At 40.4% G+C, this 25,259-nt stretch overlaps 1 protein-coding gene across 1 annotated transcript in view; it reads left to right on the forward strand.

Annotated features, from left to right (window-relative positions):
- plxna4 (plexin A4) overlaps positions 1–25,259 on the forward strand; it is a 304,616-nt gene that overhangs the window by 1,656 nt on the left and 277,701 nt on the right. The window lies entirely within an intron of this gene.

A 25,259-nucleotide genomic window follows, 5' to 3' on the forward strand; every position in this document is an offset into this window, starting at 1 on the left:
TGCAAAATGAAACTTAACAGGCGCATTTCTCCCCGTGTGGCTTGCAGGATCGCTGGGATATGCCAGTCTCTTCTCAGGGCTTTTGAACTTGACCGATGTGTCTCAGACAGAGCGCTTAGGGAAGGGCTTGACTTTAGGGACGCTCAAGTTAACAGAAAACATTGTACTGTAATATCTCTGCAGGGAGTTACTCTCTGTGGTATGAGTTTAATGTCGTGGAATTTTTTTATTATGGTATTACAGTAATATCCCTTAGGGTCACATGCTGTGTGTAATATAAAGTTGTTAAACTTGTTCTTTTTTCAAAATTATTGAGGAACATTATTTAAAGGGTTTTTGCTTTGATACTGAGAACTACATAGCCAAATCTGTGTGAATTTTAGTTTTTGTGTCTATTCCAATTGAAGTCATTCACTGAGTAGATTATGAACCCAGCTGTGGTGGTCTGTAAATGTTTTCAGAGTACTGGGTGAAAAACTGAGAGAAAATGTAAAAGTTTCACTGAAAGAACTGCCAAGTTACAGTTACACAACTCCATGAGTTATATTTTCTGACAAAATTCACATATAGATCACCTTCCTCTTGATTGCTCCACGTTTCCCTTTGTTGGAGTCGCAACACATAAAGCATGCCATGAGACATGATGATGAGCAATGATGATTAATTTTTCCTCAATGCTGAATATTTATGTTACCGTCAACACCACATCTGTTCTGTATACAGTATTTTACTCTGTTGCCAACACTGGTTTTAGCCTAGTTGTACACAAGGCTGATCATCCCCTTTGGCACGGTGTTTGTTTGTGTCATTTCCTGGAATCAGAGCCATTTATTCTTGAATGGGAACATTTGTTGGAGCTTGAGCTGATTTCTAGGCATTTAAGCGAGGGAAGTGACAGTGCAGGCTCTTCAGCACGCTGAAGTCACAGCCATGTAGTGCGATATCGGTCCCTACAAATTCAACTTTTTGAGTCAGGGACCTACTTTGTTTCCCTCCTGCTCCATTGCCTCCCCCTTCCTCCCATCCTCTCTTGCACCTCATGCACAACAAACAGCTGCTCCAGCCTATATGCAAAATACAGATCCCTGGTACAGCAGTCACACTGAGTACTCAGAGCCCCTCTGCTGCTTTCTCCCTCCCTCTATCCACCTGCACTCCACACTCAATGCATCAATTCAGCGTCGCCCCTCCAAACGCTCTTTGACTTAATTCTGTATACGCACCATTGTGTTATTGCTGCTGCACAGATATCTTACAAGCACTGTGATGATACGTTTTGAGTTGTGTGGGTTATTTTTGTTTTCTAACGATTCCAGGGAAAGGATTACATACTTGTGTTTAGTGCACACTCAACAGAGCATGGCTGAAGGGACGAGGCTATATCCTGGAAAACCATGAGGGGCAGTGTGGCTGCACAGGCTGGAAGGGTGGATCAATGGAGCCCATATACTAGGTGTTAGTTGATATCAACATAGATTTTTTTTGAGCTGTGCAGTAACATTATGTTGTGGTGTGTTTTTTTTTTAACAATTAGTGAGAAGACGGATTTGTTTATTAACTAATTTTACTGAGGAATAAGATCTTTACATAGAAGATTTTTTATGGCATTTATGTATGCTTAGATGTCTTGCTTGTATTATTGGATTTCATGCATTTTGGTTGAGAGAATGGCATCCAAATATATTGTTTCCACTGTTATAGAAAACCTGGAAAAGTCATGAAATTTCACAGTCACATTTTCGAGTCCTGGAAAAGTCATGGGCAAGTAGGATGACAAAAAATAAAAATCATTATTTTGGTCCTTGAGAAATCATGGAAAAGTTTGGAAATTTTGTTAATTGAGTCCACAGTGATGGACAGCTGAAAATTTGTCAAACAAACATTAGATTTTTCAAGCTGATGTGTGGTTTATTATCTGATGTCTAACTGTGTAGCCTGCAGTTGTAAGGCAAAGTAGAGTAGGTCACTCTCAGGGCAAAGTGTTTCTTGTGCAGGCTGAAGTTCCCCTGCTTGTCTGTGTCAGTGTGACTGTGTCTGGCAGGCAAGCTAGACTCTGATCTCTCTGTGTGTGTGTGTGTGTGTGTGTGTGTGTGTGTGTGTGTGTGTGTGTGTGTGTGTGTCTGTCTGCCTTTTTAATGTTTGTTCCAATTTTGTCCTCTTAGAGGATGTGTATACAAGCGCGTGTGTTCTGCTGCTGTCAAGGTCTCCAGGGAAAGACATTTAGTCCCTGAGCAGTTTGATAATCCTATCTCATCTATGTCTTGCCTCCTTGTCCTTTCACCAAATTCCAGCTCAGTTCTAAACTCTTAAAGGCTTCAAGTGCACTTGGCACTGTTCAGTCTCCCTGCCTCACTTACGATCCTCACTCCCTCCCACTCTCCCTGTGTGCTGTCCATCAACGCCTGCCTATAGGAATTGGAACAGCAGCCTTTATCGGCCTGTAAGCACCTCACATTGACATACTACCCCCTGTCTGTCGGCCAGTGTTACGGCTACAAGGCTGGAGTTTGGACCCGGAGAGCACGGCCCTGTCAATATTATGGCTTGCTAATGGATAAACTCTTACTCCAACCTTGGCAGTAAAGACATTCATTACATTTTGGGGGCGGTGCACTTACAAGAATAAGCTCCATAGAAAATCTTTGCAATGTGTTCATGTCAAGGGGGAAGCTGTGAATGAATATGAATGGGGTATCTTAGAAAGATCCTCATAGTGATATAAATGCCTGGTAGCAGAGCAGGGAAGACTCAGCAGACGTGTGTTTGTATGTGGGTGTGAATGATGCATCTGTGACTGGCCTGGTGAGGCCCTATATGAATACTCTGGTCACAGAGATGTATCGTCATGTCAGACTGAATGATGCGTCTGTGGATTGGACCTGAATGGAGCTCTCTGTTTGTTCTCATTCTCTTTCTGTTGCTCGCTTTCTCACTTGATGTCTCTCTCTCTCTCTCTCTCACTCATACACACACACACACACACACACACACACACACACATACACACACGCTTAAACCCCTCCGGGCTGTGACAGGACTACCAGACGCAGGCCAGGCTCCAATTAGACCCCCCCTCCCCATGCCACCGAACACCACAGAGAAGATTGCAAATTGTATTTCCGTGTCACCAACTGTTCTTCACACCATAATCTGTCTCCCATATTTTAGGACAGTATGATTCTTTAACAGTGGCTGCAGGGATAACATGAAATCGAATCCATATTTTTTTTGTGGTGGTGGTGGTGGGGGGGGGGGTGATTCTGTTTTAGCTTTCACAATTAAATGTGGAGTGTGTTTTTTGTTTTGAATGAGACTTTTAACACTTAATTGTTTAAGTGGAGTTACATTTTGAATTGTAGGCTAAGACTATTACTTGACATAAAACTGGGGCTGGGCAATATGGTTAAGATGTTATCATGAGATAAAATTTTCATGTTGGTCAATTTCAGTTCAGTTCAATTTATCAAAAATGTCAGATCATTATGTCTTAATGATTAAAGGCTGATTTTTGTTCGTAAATGAAAGTTGAGGAAATCAAATGGTTAATTGTGATTAAAATTGTTATTTATTGTCAGAACATGACAAACATTTGCCAAACAGCAGAACATTTCACAAATCTGAGGTAGATTAAGAGAAATTATAATCAAAATAATGTTAATAAATGAAATAATAAACCGGTGCAGAAATGTTAATCCTGTTCAGCAGCATGTCAAACTCAAAACAAACAAGTTTTACACCCTCAGTTTATAATTTCTGCTGTTTCTTAATCAAAAAATAACAAAAGACAGAATTAAAAGATGTCTTGAAGTAGCGATGAAAATCTATGTGGCATGACCGAGACAGAAATCATGTTTACAGACAAGTTAATTTACCAAAGTTTTATTAATGTTATAATCACTGTGCAACATTATTCATGGTCAAAACAATCATATTAAAAATAACTTAAGGCACGTGTAATGTTGTTGTAATGTTAAAACATTGCTATACGCATTAGTGGCCAGTGAAAGGTGATCTCACTGTCTCCAACTTCTATGGCTGCTGCTCTGTCTTCTTCTTCTGGTTAATGGCAGGTAGTAATTGGCATTTAAGGTGCATTACCACCCCCTTGTATGGGCGTATGGGTGGTTTAATTATATGAAGGATTTATCGAACATTTATTATATCACTATCAAGGAAAATTATATTGAGCTCAAAGTTTTATCGCCCAGCATATAAAACCCTTGTCTTTGTTATCTTGTCCATATGCACTTGACCTTGTAGGCTTCAAACTTGATATGCAATGTAAGATTCAAAGCCTATTATGTTTTAGTTGACATTTCATTAGAAAGATGGTATCATTGAGTGACGGCTTGATGGTTTTTTATCTAAATTCCAATCTTTGGGGGGAGGATTCTCTGCTACATTAAGAAAGTAATTGCTTACAAGTACGTAATTAACCCTTTGGTAATGCACCACAGAGCTGCATATTGATGTTTGCCTCCGCAATGACAGTAGAGATCTGAAGTGAGGATCTCCAAACAATAGGCACTGTAAATTCTATGGGGAGAAATCAATACGCGTCGCAGCATCCAATTTAATGAGAACCTTTGTTCTCGTCTGAATAGTTTACTCAGCATATGTGTGACGCCTACAGAGAAGATATGTATAAATGCATATGTGTGTATGTGTGTGGGAATGCACACGTCCTGCTCTTCAGAACCTCTTATTTCTTTTTTCATCTTGGCAGCAAGAGTCCTATTAAGCTGTCACGTGCCTTTTATAATGGGGCCCAATACATGTACATGCTCCTATATCACAGTCTCACCACTTTTATTTTCTCCCTCCAGCCTTCTCTGATGCGTCCTTTCATCTTTTTTCTCAATCCTTCTCTCTAGCTGACTGTTTCTGCCTCCAGCTCTCTCGTCCCATATCTTTCTGCCTCACTCTAAGCTGCCAAGCATAACTTTATCTGTGTGTGTTTGTGTGTGTGGGGCTAGGCAAAAAAAATCCCAACTGTTGTGACATTGGAATGACCTATGAGGAAGGATATAAAGTGAGAAGGAGACATGGGATGCTGCTGTTTTAGATGGGAATCAGGGCGACGTGGAAAGGCACCAACATATCAGTGGGTTTGCCAGACTGCTCCTTTTGATAAGACCATATTAAGCGTTCCTCCCAGGTCTCTATGATTCATATGGAGCCGTGAGTCTGATGTATAAACAGCTCTCTTTGATGCAGCGGCAGGTGACATGCTGTGGCATATTGGCTCTTATGTTTGTGTGTGCCAAGCCGAGCATGACGAGCAGTAAATTAGTTTTGTTTCAGATGCATGAAATGATGAGAAAATTGCAGACGGTCTTGGGGCATTTTTTCCCCCTTCACTCTCTCTCATTTGCTCCCGCTCCGACGCCTTAAGTCCACCAAGGATTAGGTCCCTAATTCCGTTTTCATCCTGTCTATCGCAAAGAAGCATGGGCACGCATGCTTAAGTATGCATGCATGCGTGCACACACATTTGATTCATCCGTATCAGACAATGCCTCAGAGCTTTCAGTGTGTACCACGTAACCTACAACCAACATGTGAACTCTGTTTTTTTATGGCATGTAATCTATCCCACAGGGACTCTGTTTAGGCAGACACTTCCTCTTACATTTTGGGCTTTTTTCTCGCCACTCCATTCTTTCAATGGTTTATTTAAGTAAGACTGCAGGAACAAACCTGATAGCGTGCTGCCTTAGCATGCAATAGTAACATGTTGTACTGCAATATTATTATGACTGGGTCCACACGTCGACTTCTTGAGCATTAGGGCATGAAGTGGCATCAACATGTAGTAGCAGAGGTTAATGTCAGTTTGTTGACAGTAGTGTGAACGCTCTTGACACTGATCCTGGCTCTTCTCGAATGTTATTGGTTGTAGGAACTGGAGTGACATTCAGGAGTGATTGAGAAAAGTTGAACTTCTTTCAACTTGAAAGGAGGATAAGTGCTTATAGCACTATGTGCTAAAAGAGGTCAGTGACTTCCTCTGGGTTGTGAAAACAACACCAGCGTTAAAAGGTTTTGGTAGATGCATACTCAAAGCTTTTATTAGGCAGTCTACAGATTATGCTGTGCAAAAAATACAGTGTCATCATTACTAAAATTGCCTAGTAAAAGGACCGTATTATCGCTGTTATTAAAATCAGGGCTCCCCTGGTCATTCGAAACCTGGAAAAGTTATGGAATTTCACTATCACGTTTTACAGGCCTGGAAAAAGTTATGGAATAAGTAAAAGTCATTGAAATTTTTGAAGGGTCATTTGAAAAATTAGCAAATTGGCTTCATTTCTTTCAGAAATGGGAAGAAGGAACTAAGCAACTCGTAATTAAATGCACCTCAAATAGCAAGAAATTTGTAGTACACAAAACAAAATTGTCTTAAAGTTAGCACAAAAAAAACCATGTAACGTAAAAAACAAACGAACAAAGAAATGCCTTGAAAAAATTGCTAAAAAAATAATAATTCTCTTCTCTCAACATTTTCCTCTAGCTTTTTAAAATAATATTTTAAATCTACTAATTTCCTACAATTTGTGGGACATTTCTTGCCCAGTTGCGCATTGCCTTTTTTCACACGTTTTCAAAAGGAATCAAACCAATTTGATCAGAGCTCAAAATCCCTGTGAAAGGTGTCTGAATGAAGCACAAGAAAATCAATGTCGATCCAAGTTTCAAAGGGTTAAAGTCATTGAAAGTTTTGGAAAAGGCATGGCATTTTTTGTTACAGTAATTTTCTCTTGTCAACCCTCCACGTCATGTTACTTAACGGCAAATGTTATTTCGTGTTTTTGTTGACAACGTAAGGTAGCTCTGATGTACATCGATGTGTGACAGTGCTTTGTTTACTATCACTTACGTTTCTCTATGTTCTCCCTGCATTTTGTCTCTCTCTTTTTATCTGCTGGCTACCTCAAATAATGATTGAATAGAGTTTGATTCTGCTGTCTTTAAAAAAAAAATGCAGGGCAAGTGGGACACACAAAAAAATCTTTATCATGGGTCCTCGAAAAGCCAGGGAAAAGTTTTGAAATGTTGTCCATGAATTTGTGTGGGAACCCTGTAAAAGACTTTGTCCTTACTGAAGTGCTGGTATAATTGAGTGTTTTCAGCCCCCTGTAGGAATGGCCCTGTTAAGTAGTGCTGAGTAAAATATACAGTTACTATGTTAGACTACTATATTTTTGGAGTATAATATTGTTTCTTAGCAGGAGGGATCCTCTGTTGGGCCGATTTAACGTTAATGATATGTCTCACCACTGTTGTACCCCCCTCGCACTCATTTCCACTCCGTCTTGTCCCCTCTTTCTCTCACATGCTGTCTGCTCCGAGTGTCAGTGGTGTCAGGGGGCATCAGTATTCAGTGTTACCACAGTAATTGTGAAACAGCGGGCTCAGGGAGGACCCCTGCCGCGCTATAGCCAGAAGGCAGCGGGGCAGGGGGAGGATCTGCTTTACTGTAATACCCTCCCTGCATCACCCTACCTTCTCCTGTCTCCCCCCTCCTCCCCTCTGGATATATCATAGTCTAGCAGCATAATGTTGGGGATGTTCAGAGAGATTTAACAAGGCTTACACTGGGTTTTCATGTTATTCTTCTCTCTGTGTGCTACTCCCTTTTGAGTTTGGGATTTTGCCTTTCTTGAGTATTTTTTTTCTTCTGTTGATGGGATTTGGAATGGCTTGTGTCTGTGCGAATGTAGTGATTGACTCTTAGCCAGGGCCCAACTCTCGCCAAGTGCTAGGGAGAAGTTTGTAGCTCTCCTGGAATCAAAACGTGTTTCATTTGTTATTCTGGTTAAGCCTCGGACTTTCATCGCTGATGGGTATTGATTTTTGATTGCTGTGATTAAACTTGCCAGGAAAATGGTGACTGTACCGGGGTGTTAACGTTTGCCATGCACCCTAGTTAACCTCTCTGTTTATCCCTAAACTGGTGAATCATCGACCTGGATGACATGCAGGATGTGTTTGCTCACACATGATATCATATGTTTGATTTATGTCATCATTTCTCACTCCCCCCCCTGTTGTCAGACAGTTAGGACTGAGAGTCGTATGAACTAAAAGCTTACTGCCAGCTCAAGCTTGACTTCCTGCTCAGCGTAGGGAGGACCTATTAAATCTTTCCACTATAGCGACACACAGCATCCTTACCTGCCACCCACGCAACCGGCAGTGTTCCTATGGCAACATGATTTGTCAACTGAGAGCCCCTCCACAGAAATTGTCCTCACTGCTGTGCTTGCCTTGAAAAATAGCAGGAGGCACTAAAGAGACATGATGAGTTGATACTGTGATAGACATTTGACCTCTGCATCATCTGCAGTGAGAGAAAGGTGCTGATACTTGTTGACATATTTGTTGAATGTTAGACTGGCTGGATTTTGAGGCGCTCTATAAGTCTTATTTATTTGAAAACAGTGACCTGTGGAGTGTTTGGTACTTATAGTGATGCTCATACTATCCTCAGCGGCAGGAACAGCAAAATAGGGCTGCAGCGACCCTTTTTTTTTTATTTTTTACGATCCGTCAGTTATTTTTCTGATTGATCATTTAGTTGAACCTCACCCAATCAAAATTTGGACTACAAATGCAGTCACTGAGAATACCAAAAATAAATTCCTGTAAAAAAAGAAATACATTTTTTTAAAACGAAATAAAAATTAGAAACTAAATTAAAATGCTGCTTCTTTAATGTGAAACTGCTATATTTAGTGGTTTTTTTTTTTACCAGATTAAATTAGTCAAGAGAAATATACCTTACCCGGCTCCTCGTAAAAGTTTTTCGTGGTTTTAGTCACCCTGGTCGGTTTGTTTTGGAAAGGGAGAGACCCCTGCGGATAATTAGGGTCCCAGTAAAAACCTATTGAACAATGAACACTTAGGGAATTCTAACCTGGAATTTCAGCTTTTTGCAATCTGCAATTCTCACCACAAAAAAGATGCCACTAAATTTGCCTAAATCTGGAAAGATAGCAGAGATAACTTTGTAGCAACCAGATGTCCAGTAGTAGTAGTCTATATGGAGGAAGTCTTGGCTATTATTACCAAGCCTCTCTGTACACGTCTCTTTCTGCCACCTCCCACTCAGAGCACTGGGAGTTTCTGTAGACATCAGCACTACTCCAATCCCCGCATGACACACTAGAAGAGGAAAGGTGAGCCACTTTGTTATGTTGCATCAAGCATCCTCTTTCTGACATTTTTTTCTCTGTTGGCTCACAAAAAGGCCATCTTCTCTCTCTCTTTGAGTCTACAAATGTAACTGTGGAGAAACCACAAGTTCTGAGAGAGGTTTTCACCCCTCCCTCCACCCTCCCCGCTCTTTGTGTCCATCCGTTCTGCATTGTCATGGTACTCCTTCCAGCTGAGCTTTGATTGGGTTGTTGTGGGCCCACCGGCAAAACTGGCAACCAGAAAGTTATGTGGTGTGTGTGTGTGTGTGTGTGTTTGTCCATGTGTAAGTCGGTGTGTGTAAGAGGTTTTTCTCCATGTCTCTGGGAAAAGCAATGCGATGAAGTAAAGCTTGCAGAAAATCAAAGTATAAAAAAACGTCCATGACCAACTGTGGAGAGACGAAAGCAGGAGAGGAGAGGTGAGGGTGGGAGAGAGAGAGAGAGAGGAGGGGTAAAACGCTGGATAACAATTTGCATCCTCTCTCTTGCCACTGCGAACGACTGCTGGGTAGAAAGCTTGTCTGATGTGTTTATGCCATAGGCTTAGAAGGATGGAGTTGAAGAGAGAGGGAAAGTTTGAGGGGAGACAAACAGTGGGGAGGGAGGGAGGGGCTGTGGAAAGGCATGTAATGGAGTGTAAACCTTCCTGAACTCAGTTTACCCACCTCTCAGTTTGTGAAGTGGCTCCCTCATTTTTCCAGCTGATGTTCAAGGATGTCTTTCTTGTAAATACAGAGTGCATATCATAGTATTGATGTCAAACTGTCAGTTTCATTAATTTCTTTTAGCACATTAAATCTATTGATTATACTCTGAAATTTTAATGATGACACTCAATTACAAGCTATTCTCAGACACACCTAGAATAGTTTTGCACCCTCATTAAGTGTCTTAAATGTAACAAATTTATGCGGTCTCTCTTTCGTGGAGTTTAGTGCCTGTATAACTGATAAGCCTTTCCTGAAATAGCAAGTGTTTTGTCCACATCTCTGTAAAGTAAACATGCATTCTTAATAGCCAGCAACTGTCATAACAACCTTCAAGGATTACGATGTATCTAAGAATTTAGAACATTTCAAGTATTTTATGATGTTTCCAGGATTTGAGGGTGTTTCTAGGATTTTAGGATATTTCTAAGAATTTAGGACATTTCTAGGATTAAAGGACATTTCTATGATTTTAGGAAGTTTCTCGGATTTTAGGACATTTCTAGGATTTTAGGACATAAGGGGCGTAGACCTCTGCCTGGAAGTGGATCTTCCAATTGCACTTTTTTTGATAAGGTCTTTTTTATGCTGTTTCATTCACTCTGACTCCTAATGTATAGTAAAAGTACAAAAACAATTCCCAGTGTGAATCACTTTATTTTTAGCGTGAATTAGAAAATGGTAGGGGGGGCTACCCGGCACCCTGTCAGGGGTCAGAATTGGCAGTAAGTTGAGGATCACTCACTGGCTTAGGGGAACTTGTGGACCAGTGACCATGTGTTAACATAACCTGATTTACATTGGCAGCTCTGTAGCAAAAGCCTTCTTGCAGGCACAACAACTCCCACACCTGTTGACAGCTCTGGCTCTCTCTCAAACCTGGGTTAACCCACCCACCATATCCAACAACCAGTGCCAGCAGCTGTAGACCAAAGCTGTTTTGTAACACTACTCAAGTTTTAGTTGGCACATTTGCGTCTCTCTCAGCAAACAAGTTGAAAACAAGTTGCACTATGTTTCTAGTGGGGCAAAGGGATATTGTAGCATTTTTTTTTTGCCTGGGATTATGTACACTGTCTGTGGTTTGTAATCTGTGCGTACATGTGTGTAAGTGATAAAAAAGCGTGAATGAGTCTGTGGCTTCCTCCAGAATGATGACAGAATGGATTTATGAGTCTGTGAATCATTTAATCATGGCCCTTGTCCCACTAGACCTCCCTTTCCTCCTCCTCTCAGATGCCTCTTTGTGCCCCAGGACATTACAGACCAAGTATGACGCTGACATTAGGCTTGTGGTGCAGATTTATGGCTAAATAGACTGCCATTCTCTGAACACAAGGACACACTTCTATATACCCACACATTTCATCTTCTTTGAATATAATTAGTGTGCATATGCATATGCAAAGCAAACACCATCAAAATAACACAGTATTTGTGTAAAGTTTGGTAAAGAACAAGGGTATAATGATATTTACTTATTTTAAATAGCCTTTCTTAAACTCACTAACTACAATAATCTGCACATTTTCTCAACAAAGGGATTTAGAAACATGCAGTAATTCTTTATGAGAAACACATCATTTTTTCATATCATGCCTCTGTATTTACATTCTGTTGAGATGCTTACATTGTTGAAGAGCATCATTTCTATTGAGCCTGCCTTTGTATCCAAGCACAACAAGAGGTGCAGGGGAACTACATAGGTGCACATAGAGGTGATGTGTACCCCCACTAAAAACAGTATCATCTTTAATGTGAAGGCTGCAGAAACTCTATAAACATGTTTCTGTATTTAGTTTAAATTCATCTTAATGGACATGCGTTTGCAATGCACATGCTGTATGTATGACGCCCATGGTGGCTCATTTGACTCAATCAATAAAATAATAACAGTGTCAACATTTAACTGCCAATTATGGAAGCTATTATTATTTATAATAGTATAACAGTAGAGTTTAGAGATAATTAGAGTGGAGTGTGAAGATGTTTAGTCTGGGGAGAAGACTATAAATATCACATTATTTAATCACTATCATTTCTTGTGCTAATGATGTAAGTGTTTTTGCACTTTCTCTGCGCTTTGTGAAAGCACTGACTCTTGACTTTTTGTTTTACTTTGACCTTTTAGGAAAATGACATCCACTTCCCTGCTTCTGCTCAGTTGTGCCAGCTGTTTCTTCCTCTGTCTCTCTGTCTTTACCTTTTCTCTGGCAGTAGTTATAATATAGCACCTTTTGCTGAATGTGTTAAAAATGGGATTTCTCAGTGGCTGGAAGGGCACTTTTGACACATCCTGTCAAACTGCTAATTTTTCAGCTTTCTGAGACCATTACTGCAGGGCTGCAAGTCTCTGCAGGTGTAGACATTCCGTCTTCACTAACATGTCCCACTTTCTCCATCTATCCCACATGGCCTATACCTCGGTAATTTACACTAGATAGGCATGTGAACAGGATGACAAAGTATGACATGTACTTTTTCGAAAGGTAGAGTTGGAAATAAGGTCATATTTTTCTTTCTATTTGAGGCAGCCACAAAGTTACGAGCAAGACTGAGTCAGAAGTACATGATGTACATCATGAGACATGCTTGTTTTGTATATGACATCAGTGTCCAATGTTGTGCTTAATTGTCCTTCGGCATTGTGTCAGTTAATTCATTAAACTGTAGTTGCATTAGATGGCACTGAATTTTAAAGGGACAGTTCACCAAATCAAAAATACTTATTCTTTCTCACCTGTAGTGTTATTTATCAATTTAGATTGTTTTGGTGTGATTTACAGATTGTTGCACATATCCACCATAAAGATGGAACTAGATGGCACTCTGCTTGTGGTGCACCAAGAAAATCATTTGAAAATTCAGCAGTAATATCTCTTTCCAGAAATCACAACCCAGTTACTCAGGGTAATCTGCAGACCTTGTGAGCAGGTTCATGTTGTAACTATTTTCTTTCTTCTAAATTACACCCACCAACCATATCACCATGCAGAAGGACGTCTGCATCTACTTATGGAAGAGAGACTTGTGGTGACAGTGCAAGCTGTCAGCAATAATGGTGTCCTCGGGTGAACTGTGATGTTAGCTGGGTTGGTGATGTCAGGTGAGCTATCAGTAGATGCATGCTTCCTTTTTCACAGTGATTTGGTTGGTGGGTGTAGTTTGTTAGAAAGAAAATATTTCCTACATAAAAAAGGTGCTGTGGATTGTCTTGAGTAACCAGGTCATGCTTTCTGGAAGGGGAGACATTTCTGTTGAGTGTTTCAAATGTATTTTTTAGGACTTTGAGCACCACAAGCTGAGAGCCATTTAGTTTCATTATATTGGAGAGAAGACAACTCTGCTGTAGATATCTCAAAAACTGCAACTCACACCAGAACAATCTAGATTGATAAATTGTATTAAAGTTAAAAGCACAAATATGCCCTCATTCTTTTGTTGATTTTCCTCTTGTCAAGAAGACTGCCAAGTAAAAAATATGCCCACTGGTTAACATTGTTATTTTAGGTATGGGCAATTACTTTTCATGCCTCAATGAAGAATTGAATGCGCTTTTGTTAATCTTATATTGTAATTGTAGTAGTTATACTAGTAATTGTTTTTAATCTTGGTTCAGGGAATTGCTAAATACTTAACTAAACTTAGTGGGCAGTTAGACGTAATTTACAAAAACAAAGGAAATAACAGCTTAAAAGGGAACTACAGGGCAGGCGACTGACCTTATTCCAGCTGTGCGTAGTAAACCAGCAGCTGAGATCTTTAAGACTCTTCTTCATCACCAGTGCGGATTATAAGGGAAAGTAGTAATCCATGCGCTTCGAGCAAACCAAATCAACCGCTGCACTGATGAGCTCACAGATGGGCATGGGGCTCCTTTGTAGTGTGTGTATGTGACAGTGTGTGTGATGGAATGGGATAAGACAGATTAATATAACTGTTTTTGTCCAACAGTTTATTCCTTGTCTTTGTAATGAGCTCACAGCACACACACATTTGCTTACACACTTGAACATCTGTGCGCATCTTCACAGACGGGCACATACCTGAAAGACACATTCGAAGAAAAAAAAAAAAAAGGTTTAGAAGACAGTGAGGGATCAGAGAAAAATTAAAACAGTCGTTTGGTGTGTTATTATAATCACCACAAAGCCTTCTAAATTATCAAGCTTTCATGTCTTAGAAGTTAATCTCAGAGGTCAAGTCTGCTTTAGCTCTGTTCAGCAACAGTCAGAGAAGAAGACGGGGAAAGCGGCAGATACAGACAGGTCACTGAAAAAAGGATTTAGAGGGAGAAACAGAAAGATAGATATAAAGATAAATAAAAAGAAAAGCTGCCTGTGTGGTTGAGGATCAATAGCTTCATTTGTCATGACGAAAGATCTGAACTGGGGCAGATCTGATCCTGTTTACAGCCGTTGGCCAGAAAACCAGATTTAGCCAATGAGTGAGTTCAGACGCAGCTATTTTGGCATGTTGAGATAATGACTTTTTTTTTCCCTGGCGCCACACAAGCTGTAATAAACACCATTTAGACAGTGTTATTAATGTCTTAATGCCTTAGAGTAGAGTAAATGATTAAGTATAAGTGGATGCTAATGACAGCAAGCATTACTTTGAATGTGACACATAGAAGTTATTATAATAATTGATTCACATACAGCAATTTGAAAGGAATTGTGTGACCAGAGCTGTCATAAATATCGTGAAAGTAAGTTTTCAGCAGTTGTTGAAACAAAAGAAATATCTGTTGTGCAAGACTGTGAAACTGATGTGTTGTTGTGGGGCATTTGACAGTTCTGTGGGCTCCTTTGTTCTTTCTGTGTGGCCACATTCAAATACAAGCCTACACATTTGTTTTTCATATTGTATTTCCATGATGCTAGAGGTTAAGATCTGGGCGTATTCAAATGTTCTGGTGACAGTTTACATGTGCTTCCCCCTCAAGGTACCAGTAGTCTCTGGACTTGTCTCAACCTGGACCACAGCTGTCCTGCTCTTCTGCTGCCTTCCCTCAGGCTCCGAGCTTTTGTGTATTTGTGTGTGGGAGGGTCTCCTGTCTGCCAATGTGTCTACATGTCCACAGGGCTTTTTCACAACAGAAATTTTGGCATGTCATAGCAAGAAAAACACTGTGATTAATAGCATTAATAGTCGTTACTTCTTGTAGCTCTGTGTTTGGAGGGCCACCTTAAATAAGTTAGACTCTAAAACCAAGGGAACACCTATGGCAGAGCTTTTCATTGATCATTCTTGGTCAGGAGTCACCAGCTCACTCCCTCCATTCACATAACCTCCTCTCCACAGTCTTACATAAGCTGTGTATTTTTATGGTTGGAGGCCTAAAGTATGCTGTGTGCAAAATGAAGTGTTATAATTCCTGATTTATTACCCCCTTCAGTGGCACTGACATACTTGGATATTGCTGAGCGAGAGAGGCTGGGAAAAGGGGAGAGGGACGGGGAAGAGAGGAAGAGTGAAGGGCTAATGTGAAGGCAGAGCTTTAAGGATGTCACCTTTGCTGGAAATCAAGTCTTAACCACAGCTCTGCAAGGCTGACTGCATGAAGGTTAAACCTCGGAGGTCACACGGTGCCTGTGTGTAGATGCCTGCTTAGACGGGTGTGTTGGTTAGACTGGCGGCTGTGTGTGTGTGCGTGTGTGTAGCTCAGAGGTCACATTAACCAAATATTTTCCATTATTGACTGAATTTGTTTTAACAATGACTTAAAATTTTGTAGACCACCCAGCATTACAGGACAGTTTACAGGGCAATCTCCCTTAAATTTAAGTAATTCACACTGCTGTCCAGTTGGTGGCATGTGCATATTAATTAGCTATCATCTAGTTTTGTCTTTCATCTTGTGTGCACAACCTCTTGGTGGAGCTTGCTTAAGCCATTGCATTGGTAGGCTGTATCACTAAGGTATGACATTTTCATGGTGCGATAACCGTCTCATAAACAAATTACGGTTTCATGGTATCATAGTATCACAGAATTATTATTATTATTGTTGACTGGTAAAAACAGTTTATGACAATGTTTACGACCCTGTCTGTCAAAATAACAGACACTGAGAAAGTCTGACACAGCCTCTGGTGTCTCTGTATAGTTGAGAAACGTTGAGAAAAGGTGTGTTTGTTATCCTATTGTTGATACTTGACACTGGATTCCTGAGGCATCTGATTTCTTAGACCTTAAAACCTACTTGATGAAAATCTATTAAATTTGGATATTGACTGTGACTAAGATATGTTCTGGGCAGAATATCAGAGAGTTAAATTAGAACTTCCTCTATGTTCTCTGATTGAAAAAGGCAGCAATATTTATTAATTACTTAAAATAAATCTTTGGTCTTCCTGCACTGCAAATTAGTGGTCTTTATCAGCCAATTCATACATGATAATGATGCATCTATAATATGCAAAAATTTGCCAGTAGATTTGGCAATGTTGATGCAACAGTTAGACTCTTATTCAGACAGATACGAGCACTTCCAGGATTGTTGAGCAGAAGCAGAGCCTGCCTCGAAGGTAAAAGACAGCAAAGCCATTTCTGTCTCTTTGACCAAAGCACACAGGCACACACACAAACACACTACCCTGACGTGTCTCGTTTCAGTGTTTTTCATACTGCAGCAAAACATCCAGAGTCATTCCAGCTTCAAGCAAACTACGACTCATAATTAATTACTGTGTCGAGAGGAAAAAGGGATACTGGAAACCAGAGATGAGACAGAAAACAAGGGAAGGGAGGCAAAAAGGGATAAAGAGAGAGAGAGAGAGAGAGAGAGCAGCAGAAATTTCACTCATGAAATAACAGGATAGCTAAGGGAAAGCTGGAAGGAGAAAAGGTACAGGGAAGTAAGAATGGATGGATGGAGAAAGAGAGGGAAGACGTGTTGGGAGTTAAGAGGGTGCCAGTCGGCAGCTGATGGAAGCGAGAGCTGATTTGTCTACACGGCCCTGCATTCCTGTCTGCCCGTTAGTGTGGGGAATAAGGGAATTGGGAGAGAGAAAGCGAGAGAAATGGAAAACGAGAGAGAGCTAGAGGCTTTGAATTTGTTCTGTGAAAGCAGCTGTCAGACAGTGCCTAGCAACACCATTTAAGAAGGATTCTTGGCTGCATTTATAGTAATTACAGCAAAATATCTCTGCCTTTTGATTCCTAACGCGCTTTTATGGCACAACATGGCTATAACTAGGGGGCAGTTCAGAAGGATGATGGAGAGGATATCCTTTTTGTTAACATAAAATATGTCATGTGTGCTTCTTGTTAAAAATAGATTAAAGAGAAATATTTAAAGCTCTGCTTCACTTTTCTCAACTCTTACATTTGGATTTCTTGAGCTTTTTGAGAACACTCAATCTTTGACAGTGATTTTTGACTAGGGGTTTATATCACCAGTTTCATCACAATACAGTATTATATTGATTCTTTTGACAACAGCACAATATTTGCCAGTGTCACAAAGTATGCTACGATACAATTTGATTGAGTTTGATTCAGGGGCCTGCAATTGATATCAGATGATATCATGTGCCCATTTAACACAATCAGTTACAGAACAAGCTGCCCCCCCCCTTTTTTTTTTTTTGCTTTTGGCCATAAAAGATAAAAACATCACATAAATATAAATAATTGTAACCAGTTAAGTGCAATAAAGTTTACTTTCAATTGACTCCACTAACAGCACATGGGATAGGTTAACCTTCAGGGCTTTTAGTCAGAAATGCCTTTCTAGAAGAAATGTTTTAACCAAAACAATGATTTTTTTTCCAAAAATTTCAGGACTAACTGGCTTTAAGCCTTGAAGGCAAACTTCTCCCCAAAGCCATTAAACATGGATTAGCAACAAAACCATATTACAAAAGTATAAATTCAGCTCAATAGCTGTCAATGCTCACAGACAATACAGTGTTTTGGTTTTTATTTGCCAGTCACACAGTATTAGTTTATAGTACTTTCACATTGCATTTATTAGCTTAGATGCTAGCGGAGTTTAGCATAAGAATTTACATGTATTAGTTACACTTTTTCTTACTCATGGCTGGTTTAAGTCACTGCATCTCCTGACTGAACAGCAAGGTTGGATTTCTGCCTGTGTGCATGTTTTGTTAGTCTATCATTGATGAAACAGGGCAGCTAATGCTGCTGTGTCAGTTACAGAAGTTAGCAGAGTGAGATGAGTGTCCTAAAAAATAACGTTATATGTTTAACGATGACATTTAATGTCATTGTTTACATGTAATGGATTTCTCATTTCTTTTCTCAATTCTCAGAAATCCCAAATATTGCATTGTCTTTCTCTTTGCTGCTTGCCATTGCCCGTCTGTCGCTGTATGAATATGACACAGAAATTCAAAATAAAAAACGCATCCTAAAGATGATTATGAATTGATGTTTACACTTTGCATCAATCAATTCCATTGTTGATCATTGAATTGATATATCGATCCAGATTGATGGATTGTTAGGCCCTTATTTTTAACAGCATTACTTTTCAAAAGATGTCAAAGTAAGGTGTGCTTCTGTGTTCATCAGCTTGACCTGTGCTGATATGATGTTTTGCTTTACTAACTGGTTTGTTATTCTGCATTCTGCACAGCTAATAAGTGCAAATGGAGCTCTTTCAATCCTAATAATTTGTGTGATTACACTCCCTAATGCTCACTGATGAGTTGCTTGTGTGTTGGGACACAGTCATCCTAATTGAATCCAGAGCTTCATTAAGTTCACCCTGTAAATGGCCCTCTCGGTCACTGCTACAGCGAGTGGTCTCTGTCAAACACGGGAGCCACTCCTATCCAGGAAGTCAGCTGCAGTCTAACCCAATCAGAGTGAGGCGCTGACGGCAGGCCAGCAGGCTCTTCAACAGTCCTCCTAATGACATTAGAGCCTCTTGATCTGCACTGATGATAACGCACTCCACCAATCTCAGCCTGCATCAGCACCCGCTGCACAAAGGCCCAGCCCGAGCCAAGAATGTGTGTGTGTGTGTGTGTAGGGTTTGTCAGTGTGTGTGTTTGAGTGACCTTACTTTGGAACCAAGGACTGTTTGAGTGCTGTACTCCCTCAAGGACTCTGTCATTCCCTGCTCTCTTTGCAGTGTAGTAACGCCACTAGTGATATTGTAACAAAAGACGCAATGCAGAATTTATTATTTCTGTGCAAAAAAAATTGTGGAGGGGCCTGACTTTCGAAAAAACGAGTGTGTTTGAACCCCATCCTTATAAGAGGGATTAGTAAGTCTCCGATGTGAAAAGGGGAAAGAGAAAGAGTGGCAAAAAATGAAAGAGATTGTGCGAAGAAAGGGGATGGGCAGATGTCAGCTATTTCTCTAAAATCCAGAGGGGTTGTCCAGTTGGATCTTTGCCTAGACCCCTTCTTTGAAATGCTGTGATTCACTTGAGGAGAGCGAATTAGGGAGACAGAAAGATAGACAGCAAGCTAGCAAGAAAATATGTGTGACACCAAAAATGTGTTATTACTTGACACACTTTTTTGCATGTAATTTAGTGGTATAAGTCGATATGAACCAAACTCTGGTTTGACCGGAGAAAATACTTGAAAATATGCAGTCAGTCACAGTAAGCACATGTTAGGCATTAGCTATTGCTCATCCTCAGTGTGATCTTTTAGCTGTGCAGCTGCCATGAACTGCAAAATCTGTCTTTAACAGACTGAACAGGGAGAGAATCCCTTGTGAATTGTATCTTAAAACTCAATACTTGCTTTAATAATTAAACATAATGTATTATTTGCAGCGTGTTGATGCTTGTAAACACCGAGATGATTGCTACATCTGTAGTACATAGTGTCAGAGTCTCTCAGTCAGTTTTCTGTCATTTATATGATATGTACCCTGTTGACAGTACAATCCAAAGGCTTTCTTTGTAATATCAACAGCTCCGTGGTGGATTAGACCTCCTAACCCCGATCTAGACAGGGTATCTGGTGACAGTAATCCATGCTGCTAATCCACGTCTTGATGTAACCAAGGACACCCCGCCTTCTCTCTCCATCCTCTCTGTCCTCCTTTTTCTCTTTTCTGCTGCTGCCTTCCTGAGAGAGATGAGTGTGCCATCTGTTTTGTGTATCAGCAGGGGTTATCTTAGCCTGATAGGCACGTTAGACCTGATCACTCCATCATTATTTAAGTTTGTCTGTTCACAGGCTTGTGTGTGCATGTGTGTGTTAATGATATATCTGCAAAATTACTCTGTTTTGCACATTCATTCATTTTCTCCTGCTGTGCCTAATAATACTGTTTGTGAATGCAGTCATTCCCCTGAAAAGGGTTGTAGCTACCCCCATAAAAGTAAGTTTAAATTATTGCACACAAATGAAAACGACTGTTGGAAGTCACAATAATTACATTATTGACATGTTCCGGCCGTGTCCTTATATCTTACAATATTGCCCTTTTATTTACATGCATGTTAGTTTTCATAAAAATGTCACTAACACTTTAGCAGACACAATGCCAGAATAAACTGCGACTATTTTATGACTTGGGCGAAGCCCCTACATATTTTTTTCACCACAGCTAAACCGAATGAGCAGAAGAAAGCTATGCTTAGACATGTTTTTTGCTGTAATTTCTGGTCAAATTAAATATTCATTGCTCTTTGAACGGGTCTACTTGTTTTATCATAAATCAATGGCTTAAAATGGTCTCAAAATGACAATTTCACTTATTGCAATTATTTCTGGGACCATTTATTGTCCAATCAAAGTAGTTATTATGAGAAGCCTAATTGTCAGCGTCTGCTACTTTTACGTATATCCACCAGAATATGTATGTTAAATTTTTGTGAAGGAACAAAAGTGCCATTTTATAATTTGTTTATTTAAACTGAAACAAATAATCATGATTACAAGATTAAGTGATTAAGTGTTTGCATGTTTGCGTGTTAGCTTAGCCTGAGTCCTCTGAGAGCATTGAATTAGTGTTTTTTTGTGTCTGCATTCATATGAAGACTTAGGCACATTTGTGCATTTATTTTAGTCTATACTTTCAAGGAATGTATAATTGGATTTTTGTGCAAGAGAGGAAGTGTGTATGTACAAGTTGTCAGAAAGGTAATAATGAGTCACGAATCCTCCTGTCCTCTGTCCCTTGCTAATTCTCTTATTCCTGCAGGCAGGCTGTACTGTATGTGTTGTTGTTTTGGTTCTGTCTTAGCTACAGCTTCTCCTGAGTTGCATGCTTGGATAGCTGTGTTTTTTTTTCCCCCCGCAGCCATCAGCAAGCTGAAAAAGCCTCAGTTTACTTTGCTCTAGTTTAATTTGTTTTTGCCAGTGTTGTAGTTGGGGGGGCATAATGTACTGTTGTTGGTGCCAAGGTATAATGCCAGTTTCTGTGTGTTGGGGGTGGGGGGGCATTCCTGCTCTGTATGCTCGCTGTGTTTGTGTGTGTTTTATGCAGAAGTGTCAAGTTGGAGTGTGTGTCTTGCTGCGTTGTGGTCTGGATATTTGTGTGTAGGTTGGTGAGCCTCTGTGTGTGTGAGTGTGTGCATTTGTGATTGTGATTACGCTCTGTGAGTGCAGGGACACTGTGTTTTCCTCCAGTCCCAGTGTGTGGCTGCGATGCAGAGTGACACTTATTCCTCTGATCAGTGCCAGAGCTCAGCAGGGGAGGAGGGCGGTTGGAGGTTTGGGGGGGGGGGGCTTCACCACTCCAGTCAGTACATCCACTGATCTGGGACACACATCTCTGTCTGCTTGTTTTCTTTTTCTTCATCTGCCACTGTGTCACTGTTTTTTCTCTGTCTTTTCTGTCTTATGCTTGATCTCTCAATCGTTTGTTTTTGCACTCTTTCTAACTTTTCTTGCTCCATGCCGAGTGTCATCCCAATTATCCTTGCTGATGTATTACTACTACTACTACTACTACTACTACTACTACTACTACTACTATTACTACCACTACCACTACTACTACAACTGCTACTACGTGCGACCCAAATCCCCCCACTCAGGACTCATCATATCTCAGACCAAATGCCACCACAATCATGACAAAAAGAGCGCTCACCTCAACAATCCTTTTCAATCCCAAGCTGCTAAGCAGACCTCATAGCAGCAGTTTAGCAGTCTCAAAAGAGCAGGTGCATAGCCTGGAGCGGTGCTCATGAGAGCCTTTAAAATACTACAACAGCAATCTACCACCCCCTGACCTGTGCCAGCTGATATCATGTCAGCTAGAGAGATGCATGTCTGTACTACACAGCCATGGCTGACAAAATCATTTACAATGTGAAAAAGCCACAGAAAAAGCATTAAAAAAAAAAAAAAAAAAAAAGCATAAAAATACGTTTACAGAAAAAAAAAAATGCTGTGCACTGTATGATAGCTGCCCTAACTACTCTTAAAACAATACATTCACTAACCAGATAAAACCAGACTAGATAACTAAAACATACCATAACAGATTTAGGTACTTTACATGCCTGGCAATTGAGTTATTTCAAAGCAATTAACCAAATCCAACTGGATACATCTTACTTGGTATTCAGCCATCCTTCCCTCCATCGCCCTATTCAAAGTGAGTTGACATAGCACTGAGTGACCCCTTTGCAGTTGGGGCAAGATGTGCTCTTAACATCTCCAATATTAGTCTAAAACCTCACTGACATCATTTTTCACTTCCACAGGGTCATGCTAAACTTTGCTTTTCTTCACATTCGGTTCCGTCTCTTTTCTTGTCATCATAGCGCTTCTGTGCTTCATTCAAGTCAGTGTACTTGTTATGCAGTTGTCTTGAGGAAGTATTTCACTGCTGAAATGATGGTCTTTTCATAAAACGAGGCTGTCTATGCAGAAGATTACAAATACTTTTTGGTGCTGCATGACCAGAGAAAAATGAGTTAAAGGGCAGTGGCATTCACTTTTGCTCAAACAGGTGACAGACAGCTTGTAACAAACAATCTTGAATTACAGGTTAATGGTAAGCTGAAATGTGTTTCTGAAGACACAATAGGTGAGATAAAGGCGATGCAGAATTTTGGATCATTTTTGATCAGCACTGCTTAATTTTACTCTTTATCTCCATTTTTACAGTACAAGAAAACAGTATGGTGCCCACTTACTCTTTAAAAGTTCTCTTGTTACAACCAAAAAGTACACTAAAATACATTTCTGAAGCCTTTTAAGCAAGACAGTCTTCGCAGTAACACAATCTTGGTTTATAACTGATCTTCTCTGCCTAGTTTTACCACTAGATCAGAGTATAAGTTTGAGAGAGAGAGGGCTGCGTCTCTCTTGATCTGCTTCTATACTTTTTGGTCCATGGTGGTATTTTGAGCAACAGCCTTAGAGCCAGCAAAAATTTAAGCTGAGAGTAAGGAGATCTGAGCACTGGTAAAAGGGAGTGAAGTTTACCATAGTTCATTTACACATACTAAGACATTGTTATGATATAAAGCTGGTTGAAGTATCCCTTTAATTGTCTGTGCGAGCTAGCAACTGTCATTCATTCACCTCCTTTCACCCCGTGACAGATTACCTTAGATAAGTGTGCAAAAATCTGTTTTTTTTCTTTATGAATATAAAGGATTATGTGTAATTACCCTACTTCTTACTCACTCATAATCTCCTAATCCCATTTGACTCATAGTGTTTTTATGAATGTGATAGTTATTTTTAAACATTTTTACACACTGTGAGATGTTAAGCTGTTTACCAAAGACTTTGACAGTTTCTTCCATTCCAAGTCATTTCTTCAACATAAATGCCTCCCCTCCGTCAGACTATAAATAGCAGGGGATTATTTTGTCGAGGCTTGCTTTTTTTTTTGTTGTGTCTCCTCCGATTGTCATGTCTGGCCCCGGCTCTCCATTACACAATCACTGCCAAAGCAAAATGGCTCATGACATATCCATAATAGCTTTGCCTAATACTGTTGTCCCTGAAATTAGCTTTGCGGCATCAAAATACTTTGTCTGAAAAAGAACAACTTGTAGTAGTTGATCTTTGAACTGAACTGTGTGTTTACATCTCATCTGAAGTTTTGGGTAATATTTCTGACAGCCTGACTAAATGTATGTGTGAGAGACGGAACGGAAAAACTGTCATCTGGTTTGGGGTGGGGAGATACACTTTATCCATCTGCCAACACATTTTCTGCTGTGTAGCCATGGCGATGCCACTTCACCTGATGGAGCTCAGACATATTCCAGAGAAATTTATAAATCTCCTCTCCTCTCCTCTCCTCTCCTCTCTCCTTCCTCTCTGCTTCCTCCCTATTCCTCCCCATCTCGTGCTCCTCTCCTCCTCTCTCCTTTCCCCTCCTTTCCTCTGTACCTCTCCTCTTTCCTTTGCTCTCTTATTCTCTTCTTGTCTCTTGTCTCTTGTCTCCATTTCTCCTCTCCTCTCCTCTCTCCTCTCCTCTCCTCTCCTCTCCTCTCCTCTCCTCTCTGCTCCTCTCCTCTCCTCTCCTCCCCTCCTCTCCTCCTCTCCTCTCCTCTCTTCTCCTCTCCTCTCTGCTTCCTCCCTATTCCTCCCCATTCCTGTCCTCTTCTCCTCCTCTCTCATATCCCCCCTTTCCTCTGTACCTCTCCCCTTTCCTTTGCTCTCTTCTTCTCTTCTTGTCTCTTGTCTCTTCTCTCCATTTATCCTCTCCTCTCCTCTCCTCTCCTCTCCTCAAACCACATCTCATTGTCTCCCCTGAAACCAGGATAATGTCCCTAATTGGTGAAGTCACACATTTATAAATGTAAATGGGGTTTATGTCTCCCTCTCAGGCAGTAGTTTTACAGTTAGCATGTGATTCCTCCTGGCTGGCTGCTGACAGCGTTTAAGAACACAGAAAACGAAAAACGGGAACACAGAAACATCCCAATTATTTTCTAAAGACTGAGCTCCTGCTCAGTTTCGAGTCTCACAGATGGAGATAATAATGCACATAAACACAGACGCACACACACAGTGTTGTTTTTGCCCACAGTTGCAGCGATATTGGAAGTGTATGTCAGGGAAAGTGTGGTGCTAATCATAAATTCATCAGCGCTCTTTGATGTCTGTGGGGCTGTAAATTTATGATATTGTGTGTGTGTGTGTGTGTGTGTTTGATATTTACAAAATCTTGCAGCTAGCCCAGAACAGTTAGCCACACAACTGGTCCAGCCACGGGGTTAGATTTCTCTTTGAGGTTCACGCATAAGATAAATTACCACATATTCAATTTCCTTTCACAAAATGTAAACAACACATGGGATTAGAACACAGTGAAGTAAACCATATTGTAAGTATAAAGCGCAGCTACTTAAAATTTTGTAAATAAATAGCACTGCAACAATAAAAAGCTCATTATTGCTTCAATATCAGTGACATAAAAGCACTGCAATGG

This window comes from Plectropomus leopardus, chromosome 22, assembly GCF_008729295.1.
Source record: "Plectropomus leopardus isolate mb chromosome 22, YSFRI_Pleo_2.0, whole genome shotgun sequence".
Lineage (NCBI taxonomy): Eukaryota > Metazoa > Chordata > Actinopteri > Perciformes > Serranidae > Plectropomus > Plectropomus leopardus.